This window comes from Diuraphis noxia, unplaced genomic scaffold (assembly GCF_037042655.1).
Source record: "Diuraphis noxia isolate RWA-SAM2 unplaced genomic scaffold, SU_Dnox_SAM2 contig0003, whole genome shotgun sequence".
NCBI classification, from domain to species: Eukaryota; Metazoa; Arthropoda; class Insecta; order Hemiptera; family Aphididae; genus Diuraphis; species Diuraphis noxia.
In genome coordinates, this window is record NW_028301713.1 from 79806898 (window position 1) to 79819234 (window position 12337).

At 29.1% G+C, this 12337-nt stretch overlaps 1 non-coding gene across 1 annotated transcript; it reads left to right on the forward strand.

The window, feature by feature from the left end:
* The first annotated feature begins 1641 nt into the window (after positions 1–1641).
* On the forward strand, positions 1642–1713 carry TRNAD-GUC (transfer RNA aspartic acid (anticodon GUC)). The gene has a single exon. It is a non-coding gene; the product is annotated as a tRNA-Asp (tRNA).
* The last annotated feature ends 10624 nt before the right edge of the window (positions 1714–12337 follow it).

Below are 12337 nucleotides of genomic sequence, written 5' to 3' on the forward strand. Positions count from 1 at the left end.
TAGTACCTATCTGTTCCGTACAGGAATTGTTTGAGTGGACTGTATTGATGCTGGTTCAGTTGTTTAGAGGATTGTTACGGAGTATCTGTACCGTGTGAGTGTTTTATACCGCGCAAGTCTGCCCGTGGTGGGTCTTGCTACGGCGTAGATGTGTCGTGTCAGAAGGTCCCGAACCGCGCAAGTCTGCCTGGGTAGGTATTGCTACGGTGAGGTAGGACTGACTACTGACTGATTTTGTGCTCCGCACTCCCTTTTATAATCTTGGTCTCGTCTGCTGCGGCGCTGTGTACTAACATGAACCGCCCATGATTGTCTGTAGTTGGTTATCGCGTACGGTCACGTGACGGCGCTGGCCAATGCATTGGTTGTTGCCACCTTCGAAACCACGCCCACAGCAGTCCGATTATAATGCCGTTGTGTGTATAACGGTGTTGTTGCTGTAGTTGCCTAAATGGTGGTCTGTGGCTGGTTGTTGCTGTCGTAGCCACGCCTACCGTGCTCCTGTGATTCGTTAAAGCGCTTGAAGATATGCAAACGCCGGCCTGTGATTCGCTAAGGCGCGCTGGCGCGTCCGTTCCGTTACAGAACACGGGACCGGCCGTTTTGCATGTTGTGGCACCGTAGCCGGCGTGCAGACCCGGGCTCCTTTAGAGCGCGCGGGTCGCCGTACGCTTCGTCTTTGCTCACCGTGAGCCCTCATACTGTTACCAGTGGAATTATGACATTATACATAAATACTCTTCGCAGAATACACACAGGTCACCAAGAATAGTTCGATTGGGCAAGTTTGTAACTATCGTGTACCTTATTGCGACCGGTGCTCTGTGGACCAGTCTGACCCGTGCTCTACATAATACATAGATCCGGCCGGTACAGTCGGCGGGAGGTTGGTAGCTCATGTACGCCTCCCGACGTCAAACGTGCCCGCCGTTGCAGCGTTTATTCGCGACGATCGACAGTCAGAGTGCCGACCGACTGTATTCCGAATCTCATGCTATTATGCAATCGTATTTTGGCCCCAACGGCCCCGTACAAATAACATACATATATTTAATAAAAGAAACTATATTTGATAATATTACCTGGGGAACAACACGACCCCGCGTGCCGTGAACACTATCAATTAATAATATTATGCATTTACAATAAATAATTTTATTTAAATAGAGTAGAACCTCTATTTAACAAATTTAAAGGTTCTTTAAAAAAATTTGTGAAATAGAATTTTTTTTAAATATAAATCTCATTTTAAGTGTACAAAATGCATGAAAATAATGATACATAATATCAGTAAATAAATAAAAATAAATTTAAATTACCTATATTAAGTATGTAAATTATTAAAGTTTTTTTTTTTTTTTATTCTTTGTGGTCGAAGAACTTACTGATATCCTGTATTAATATTGTAGTTTTAAAATGTTATAGAATATTATTATAAAGGTTTAATGTGAATAACAAACTTTTAAATTTCGTACTACACACTGAATTTTTCGTACTACATAAAGTGTGTCGTACTACATACAATTTTAGGGACTAGAGAGATAACAAATAAAAGTGTTATGTTATTTAAATAAAGTTGGTTTTAAAAAGATTTTATCAATTATATTTAAATAACTGTAAATTTGCGTTTGTTAAACGTAATCCTCGGTAGTATAGTGGTAAGTATCCCCGCCTGTCACGCGGGAGACCGGGGTTCGATTCCCCGCCGGGGAGGAAAAATTTTTTGCTTTTTTTTTATAATTAAGTTTATTAATTTCGGTGTTTAAGGATAAACTGTAAATATGAACAATGTGTGTTCAAGGACTTACAAACAAAAAAATTAGGTTCAAGTCTACAATCATTTTATATGAGTTGTTGAATTTCAAATTTTGAAGACTTGTTGGAAGTATCTGCGCTAGTTCAGAATCGTTTTTCGTCGTATAAAATTATTTTAATCGAATTAAAAATTAACACATCCGTTATGGCATGCTTACTCAATGACGAGCAGCATGAGATACACTTGGCATCTATACTTAAATAATATATATGATTTTTTTTTTTTAATCATTTATAAAGTTTTCCTGACAAAGTAATCTAAACTTAGGTATAATGTACAAAATATTTAGCTATTTATAAAAACGATATTAACATAATATATAGGTAGTAAATAACTAGGTTAACAAATTAGCGATATACATTAACAGATTTAAGATAGTCTTACAATAAGCAATGGACGATCTATCATAGAATTTTCATTGAAGATAATCTAATTTAGGACGTCATGATGAGGACGACCACGTTTTAGACTTCGATTGATGGCGCCGACATTTAACCCGAATGTTGTTGACCGTTTGCTTTGCGTAGATGACAGGAGAAGCTTTCCGATAGATCCTTTATGTTCTTAATTGTTGGTAAATTGAAGTCTGTGTGCAGCGCATCGTTTCGAACAAATGACGGGGCATTTGAAATCACACGGAAGACTTTGGATTATAGTACTTGAATTTTATTATTTTTGTGGGTTGAAGCATATTGACAGGGACAGCGTGATATATAGGTATGGTGAGCAGCTGGTGTAGCAGAAGGGTTTCCATGACCATGAGTTGTCTGTTGTCTCCGTCTTATAGCTAACGCATAATATATCAAAATGTACGTTCAGCAGTTCCGATTTTCTGTTGTTATACCTTATCAATATTTGAAAATAATCAAAATTCACTTTCAAAACATCTTGTTTTCTTAATTATATTTATAATTAAATATATTTTATTTTTTGTTGTTAAAATGTACAACAAAAGACAATGTCCTTATGAAATGTGGTAGCTTATAGACTCGACATTCCAAAACAGGTGGTTTACGTTTGGGTGAGCTTGTAAAAATTGCAATGTATTTAGGCAATTTAGCATTATCATAAAGCGTGTTTTCGTTTATGGTTTTAAAATATTGGAATGTATTGGGGTGAGCTTTTTTTAAACATTTTGTGACGCATTTAACCAATATTTTATCAATCGTTTTTCTTTCATTTTGACAAACTTGGATTATGGAAGTGATGAAATGCATCGTTTACGATCCATATTTGGTACATTATAGTAATTTGTAACAAACAACAACCGTTACCATAGAACAGCCGACAGTATAATGAGTTCACGTTTTTAATGTTCAGGCATAAGTGTTGTATCTGTACTTTATCTAGCTGTACGATATCTATAATTATTAAGTTCGATAGAAGTATAACAAATATAATATATTCATTTTACGATACAATATTTTATCTTATTATTTAAAATTTGATCTTTTATATTTTATACTGTATGATATTTGCTCAAACAAAGGAACTCGCAAAATTACTTTATTTTTATTTAGTGGGTAAACCTCACTCAAACGCATGATGTTCTTAAAACTGCTCAACCGAATTTGACAAAAGTTTCAGAGATTGTTTTTTAGATGCAACAGAACAGTTTTTAAGGTAAATATTGGACCACGGTTGCGTTAATATATATAGAAAATTCTTTATCCAAGCCGCCACGGGCGCATAGGCCATCTCTTTGCATTAGTTCACAAAGCGAGTTACCTATACCAACACGACAGTTTAGCATACTAAAACCCGATGCTATTACATCCAAATAGTGCCGTAGGTACTTTATATTTGGTCATTTTTGCCTGCACGAAGTTAGGTCATAGATACAGCTAATATACGTAATATAGGTAGGTATTTATAATTTATTGCTAATGAAACAATGACAAATTTCAAAATTAACTAGTTCATATAGAGTTAATTGCAAATTATTGGTAGTAGCTTCGGGCATAATTAGTTTTCCACGATTTAATAGGTATTTATTTTATAGTATCAAATAAATATAATTGGCTTAAATAAAAGTATTTTGTAGTATTGTAGGTACCTATACTTTTTATAGATATGTATTAGCTAATCGATTGTTATTAATGCGTTTATATTATAATAAATTAATTACAAAAATATGCATAATTCACAGACCATATAGTAATAATATAAATATATACCCATATATACCCATTTCGATTTATGTATTATGATAATTATAATGTGCGTTGGGCATTTAAATTAAGACTATAATAACAGTAATCATCTTTGCTAAGTACCTATACGTATTTAATGCACTTAATAATTGCAATTGTTGCAGCATTTTTATGTTATATAAACACGTTCGAGTATTATAGGTTAGGTTAGGTTAGGTTAGGTTTCTCAAACACATTAAACTCAAATTAAAGCTCGAAAAATGATAAAATCCGTTAATTCTTCACAGTCTCAGAAATAGAAATTTATAATATGTAAACATATCAGATCTTTCCATTAATTGACCATGAAATTAATTATCCTAAAAGATTTTTTGTCAAATAAATATTGCAAATTATTTATAACTTATTGTGCCATTCAGTCTATTTAAATATAAGCCTGAATAGTTAAAAAGCTCAATTTAATTAAAAAAATATAACTAATATAAGTCATTTTATAGGTACTAACTTGCCGCTTTTGAAAAATTAAAAATTAACTAATATTATGAAACAATTTAATACTTTTGCCAAACACAGAAAATTATAACCAAGTTTGCAAATGATTGCTGTAATGTGAAGCCAGAACTCTGAAGGCTGAAAGTATATAAGAATACATTAGAATATTACATATAGGTACCGATACCAATAAGGTGTCTTATAAATCCACATTGGTACATATACTGATATACCTATACCGAAAATCTTATACATAGCAAGGTTTGCTGCAGCTAGCATTTTCATAAAAAGCGAATATTATAAGTAGTTATATGCACACTATACATTTAAAATTTTAAAGAATCAATAGTGTACTATAAATTATAATATTATGGTCCCTTAAAAAAGATTTCATAATGGCCCACGATTCGTTTGTTACATTTTAGTAAACCATTAAATTTAATCAACTTTTATGCAACAAGGCAATAATAAGCTGATATTCTAATTCTAATTTATGATAATCTATGAGAAAACTAGGAATTGCTATTGTAGCAATAACACTTTGTTTTTATTGCCTTACATTTACAACTCTTAAGATGAACAAAATTAAATATTATCTTATTTATATTGTATATTTTATATATTAAAACAATGAGCCATAAATTATGCAAATAGAACTAGTGCCAAATGATAAAGTACCTATATATTATATTTTAACATGATAAATATTTGGTCATACCATTGATTATAGAATAGTCTATTATAATTTATAACCAATGAATAAACAATATACATAAGCGCATTTAAAGTGAATTTAATTATGTTAAATGTGTAAGCAATTTATAGGTGCTGCATAATTACAAATTATTATACCTATAATATTATATTTTAATCATCTCAGAGTTTATTCTAAATTTAGTTTTCGTTTAAATAAATATACCTATTAGGGGCCTGGTGTGGCTCGCTGGTCGGCTTCAGTATAAGTAACTAATATATTCTGAGGTCAAGCATTGTCCGGCACTGCTCGTTCCCGAATGGGTGACCACCCGGAATTTTAGTGACGAATCCTCAACCCACATGCTCGCGTTTCGAACCAATTTACCAGCAAAAAAAATTGCGTTGTCATGGCTTAAAAAAATAAAAATAAAATACTAAAATATATCAAAAAAATTGATAGGAGTAGTAGTATATTATATCTACTCTACGGTCTATAGATTTTTTTTTTAACTCTTAATGCTAAACACTAAAAAAATTATTAAAATTAAAGTGTATTTTAGGATCATAAATTTACTGTTAATGGTAAACGATAATAAAATTTATATATCTCAAACGTGTTAAGAAGTTTAATGATTTGTGTTTTCTTATGATGCAATCATACTTTATTAACTATTAGTAAACTAATATTATAATAAAATTACACAAAATAAATGCATATTTTTTATATATAAATTAATTTTATCACACTATATGGCTATGTTGTAATTTCAAATCTGTTCTTCTTGTTTATTGTCTTATTATAGTTGACACAATTGTAAATTAGTTGATTTTGAAATAGAAGTCACTAACTTAAATGAGTAATGACTTGGCGTTAACTTGAACTTAGTTATAAGTAACTCTCGTCTCGGTCTCCTGACATATTTCTGAAATAGACGAAATAGTAGACACGTGGGAAAATTAGTTAGCTTAGATCAACTGTCTCTAGTCTTTAATACGAATATATGTTTGTATAAACTGAACAAGACTCGGATACAAACGAGAATCAGTATATATGTATGATATATCAGTAAGAAAGGAAATAACTGAAATAGGGTATATTTAAGGCTCTTATAAAGATATACATATAGGTACCTACTAAATAACAGTTCAATCAATTTATCATTATTTTGTCAAATACGTCTTTATATAAACAAACCCACTTTAAATTTAGAAATTTCAGGAAATTTTGGTAGGTACCCACTTTTAACTATGAAAATTAAATTTTATTTTTAATCGTTTACAATAAATAATAAATATATGTACCTATAGTGGGATGGCACAGAATAATTATTTAAAGTGAATTTATTAAATTAATTATTTTATGATGAAAATTATAATACTTTTTATTTATCATATACATATAACAGTATAATAAACTTATAAATATCGATTAGTGCTTAATACTTTATACTATATATTTATATTATTATACATATTGTTTAAACAGTGACTTGGACTGTAATGACTAAAATTGAGATTGCTGAATGAGTTATGGATTGAAACAAACGCTGAAATTAAAAATGATTAAATCTACGACATTATTGGATAAGAAAGTAAACAGTGAGTAGCTTAATTGAGATAAAGCTGAGCAATGGAAAAGTATGAGTCGGAAATTACAAACATCAACCGAGGGATTACAATGGTTGTGATGGTCGGGGAGATGAGTTAATACCCAAATTACAATTATAGTAAATAAACTGACTGTCATTTTTGTACACGTTGTTTAATATTAATACATTTTGTATAACTATATAGAGGATTAGGTATTTACTAATTGCTCATCAGATGGACTTAAATTTTAATTTATAGAATATGATTAGAAATTTAATTTATTCTTATCGTTTATAATTTAAATATCCTTTGAGAGATTGGAAATGTACGTATTCTTGAACAAAGTTTAGATAGGGTTTAATGGATGAGAATTATATTTTCTGCAATCGTCTTAGTTTTAATTTTATACTGCCCTATATAACCTACTATGAGAAATCTAGTTAGGGTAGAGGGTAGTACATAAATACCTATACCTACTTATAATCTATTAAGGTTACAATAGTATAATATTATAATATTTTTAATAAAAAAAGGATTTTAAAAGTTATGGAATTTAGACACTTGCTTTGGTCTAATCAGAATATCAGATAAAAAATACAATGCATAATATATAGGTACCTACATTACTTTCAAATCACATCAGTGTAGGTAAAACAGAAGGTGATTAGAGGGATTATAGATTCCCGTGACCTTTTTTGCTACGCTTTAATATTTATTATCTCATAATCAAGAATATTATATTTTGAAGTTTGAATGATTAAAAATCAGCTCCCTGCCCCTCAGACCATGAAAAGATCATTTGAGTGCCATTGAATTACATATAGCTCAAACGTATATGTACATTAATTGAACGGTTTATTAATATGATGGTGGGACACAATAATTTTAATTTCATCATTTTTTTTTTCATGTACGTTTTACATGCATTATGAATTATGATGCACAATCGATTAACTTAAGAGAAAAAAAATATTTTAATTTTTAGTTGTAAGTATTCCATATTTGAAGAAATAACTGCAACAGTTGAATTTTAATTTTTATTAAAATGTGTAATATTAGTATATTCATACCTTAAATGCTTTTATTCTTCATACAAAGGTTTTAAAGAGAAATAATAATTTTAAGCTTAACCAATTCAATAAATTTATAAATAAAAACATATGTTGATATTTTTATATTTTAGTTATACACATTCACTTTGTGCCTTCCTGTTATTTAATTAATTTTATAGAAAAATATTGTTTGTACTTACAGTAAATGTTTATTGTTCAGATATTGTAGAATTCATAATATTTACTAGTTACCATAAACTTTAAATGCATGGACATAAACTTATTTAGCATGAACTTATTCAGTGAGGTCCATTATTTTCTTAAAGAACAAAAAAATAAATTGTGTACTTAAAAATATTATGCTATGCTTGATAAGTTGATTTGAAATGGGTGGTCCTGGATCATTGGTCTAAACTTAATTTTATCTTTTTATTATTCAAATTAATGCATGGAAAAATAATATAAATGCTGGTAAGCACTGTAACCAACAACGTATACTATAAAGTAACACAATGGATAAATTACGTATAATACAATATATAAATTTAAGATTTAAACGAGTTCTACCTATATAAATTTTATAAAATTAATTTCATTCATATGTGTAATTATTGAAAAAAAATCTGCACGTCATAATATAAATAATATAATATTTTTAATTTAATTATGTTTCGAAGTTACATTTACTCTAGAAAATAAGATAGGTACCCACTCACTAAATAATATTATTAACATTATTGATTATTATTATTTGTTATAACCAGAAACATTGAGGAAAAATCATACTGTGTAGACCAGTGGTTCTCAACATTTTTTGTACGACACCTTAATGTAGATCTATAAAAATGCGACACCTTTAAAACAACTTTTATGGATTTTTGAAAAAGTAAAAAATAACAAATCTATGTAAATTAATACATTTAGGTTCATGTTAGCATTTTATATAAAAAAAAAAAAAAAACAAACATTTTAAATTTACTTAATTAAAATATTAACAATAAAAATAGGTATTAAAAAAATATTATAATAAAAACAGTGTTAGTTTATAATGGAAATTAGTGCGATACTTGTAATTGGTGAATTGAAGGTAGGTCTTCGATTCGAGGGCGAATTGTTGACAAACTTACGCGTAATTCACTTTCAATATCTTTAAGCGTTGACCTTTTTTTGGTTTTTGTTACTTCTAAAGTCAAAAATTCTTGTTCACACATATATGATGTCGAAAAAGGAATCAAAATTCGCAACGCTTTTTTGCTCACTCCTGGGTATTCGTTTTGCAATGAAATCCAAAATGAATCACGTTCAGACATATAAAATTTAGATTTTAACGTGGTATCTGATGATATTTCTAGTAATATTGTTCTTTTTCCGTAAAAGATAAGTTTGCATTTTTAATATTTTCTTCTCTACGTGGACCATATAATGAAACTATTCACTGTGTTTCAGTTGTTAGAAGTGATGGAAAATAACTCTTTAAATTTCGAGAAAGCAGTGTCAATAAATGTTTGTATATTATATTTTTTGATTTGCGCTAAAATGGATTATTCAACTGAAGAAAAGCATGAAAAATCATCATATTTTATGGATGATAACCATAAAATAATTTTTTTTTTGAAACTTTCCATTTTAACACTTGTAGAAATTATGTTTTCTTTATGACCTTGCATACTCTAATTTAAAACATTTAGTTTTTGAAAAATATCAGCAAGGTAAGCTAATTTAGCACACCACATTTGATTATCAATTTTATTTGCATAATTATTTATGTTTTCAGCTTCAAAAAAAATTTGATAATTGATCTTGAAGTTCCAATAGGTACATGGTTTAATATTTTAACTCTTAAAAGCCAACGTATTTCGGTATGAAACAAAAAAGTACCTATAGTGTGTTCTGTACCAATATTTTTACATAATTCTTCAAATATTCTAAATTTTACTGGTCGTTTTTTAATATAGTTAATCATTTCAATTACAGTTTTGAGAACGTCACTTAATTCTCCCCCATCCGAACTTTTTACCATAAGAGCTTCATGGTGTAAAAAACAGTGAATTGTTATTAAGTTAGGGTTTTTATTTTTTGCCAGAGTCAGAGATCTTTTAAATCAGCCAGTCATCGCCGCTGCACCATCTGTGCAAATTGAATGCAGTTCGACAATACCATATTATTTTCTTCGAAATAATTATTAACAGCATTAAAATTTTTGAAATATCGACTCCAGTTGTTGTAGTTTGTAATTCACGGCAAAATAAAAATTGTTCAATTATTTCTTTTCGATTGACAAATCGTATGAAAGAAATTAATTGAGATTTACCAGAAACATCGGTACTTTCATCAAGTTGAAATGCGAATTCTTTATCTTTTTGTTATAACTCATTTATATTTTTTATAATATTCTCCGACATTTATTCTTCGACAAACAGTATCATTAATTGACAGTGATATGTTTGAAATTTGTTCAGCTGCTTCTTTACCTAACATTAAATCAACAATTTCTTTACAAGTTGGTGAAATCAATTCTTCTCCGATGGTATGTGGTTTTTTTTCTTTGCAATTAACTCAGAAATTTTAAAAGAACATAAAAGAGATTTACTAGATATTTTAAACGTTTTTATATGAACGTTGAATTTTTTTTTGTGATGTTAATAAACGCGTAAAATAGTCAGAACTTTTTCTACTAACATGACTGTGATTTTGCTCTAAATGTCTTTTTAATTAATTTGGTACCATTGACTCGTTTGATAAAGTTACGCCACATACAATACACTGAGGTATTTGATTATTATCATCACCACAATAAACGTGAATCAGAGATTTAAATAGTTGTCGTTATATGCTTACGACGCTTTACTGTTGTTTTGTCATTAATTTTTGATGAAGACGGTAACGGTAAATTAGTGGAGCTACAGTGCTCGACGTGCTCGTGTTAACCGAAGTTGAAACTTTTTTAATTATTGATTTGTCCATACTTAATGTACCTCTTTTAATATAAAATGTATAAGAAAAAATGAAAATATAACGAAATTAGTAATTACACAGACACAACGCGCACAGCACGGTGATTACGATTGAGAATAGTGAGAACAAAGCCGTTTATGGTGGAGGGGGGTTTAGGGATTCAACCCCCCTCCTAAATATTTTACAAATAATAAATTTAATTTATAATATTGTATATTGTATAATGTATATAATATAAATTAACTTTAAAATAATTATAATGCATTAACATAGTAAAATACTAAAATGTGATTTTTTTTTAAATAAGTGTTTTTTTAATTACTTAAAATGAAAATTTGATTTGATTTGAACCCTCCCCCCCTCGAAAATTTGTTACAGCTACGGCCCTGAGTGAGAACGTGCTTATTTACGTATGATGACGTCGTAATCATTACGAGGTAATAATATCTTCATAATTTATTGTTTTTCTTATCTCTGATTTTTACCAGGTTTTCATAATTTGTTCGGCGACACACCGGCTGAGAACTGAAGTACGTCATATACTCATTATGTATTTGAAGTTCAAAGTTGGTGCTTTTGTGAATAGTCATTTGATTGAAATTAATTAATATTGATTTTATTTGATTCATTATTAATGGGTTTTTAAATTATTTGAGTAGGTATTTATATTAATGTATTCAATAAACTATACAAGTGTCTATACTATAATTTAGATTTAAAGGATTCATTTAAAATTAAATATTTGCTTTCGAAAAAACAAATATAAAAATAAACAAACGAAGGGTTTTAAGTTTAAATTAAAATTGGAAAAAAACAAACCTGTAGTTACAAATCTTTAACTCCATTTATAAACCACTAACCATCGACACATTTTACTAAAATTCATTGAATATGAACAAACATTTTTAATAGTGCTTACATAAACACGTATCCAAGATTCTAATTATAATACCACAAGGGTACCTACCTACTACCACCTATACAAACGACGTACCTACATATCTGAAATATTTTAATATTCGTGTAGGTATTGAATTTCACGTGAATCCAAAGTATTTCGTATATATATTTTAAGTTCAGGAATGTCTGTTTATATTATATGCTTATTATTGTTGGATGTTGTGATAAGTAATAAATAATAATTAATATATTATTATAGCGATCGTATGGTAGAACGGCATCATAGCACTATTGTGTTTTGTTTGTGCTAAATTGAAATCTATCGAATTAAGAAATAATCCAGAATGTGATAAGTTTAAAATAATGTCTTATTGTATTCGAATAAATATTATTTATAAATTCTTTATGCTTATTTTAACACGTCATGTTTGATAGGTAAAGGAGAAAATGCACCCATCTCTTCATTGGTCCGCTTATCCATTATTCGTAAATATCTTATTAAATGCATTTAGAAATTAAGTATTATATTTAATATATGATAACCACTAAACATATTATAAAAGTACATATGCATACGTTAAATCGAATCAAACGTAAAAAAGTCTATACAGGGTGTCCCGCGAGGATTTACCCATTGCGATATCTCCTGAGATAATAAATATATCAGAAATCTGTTTTATTTA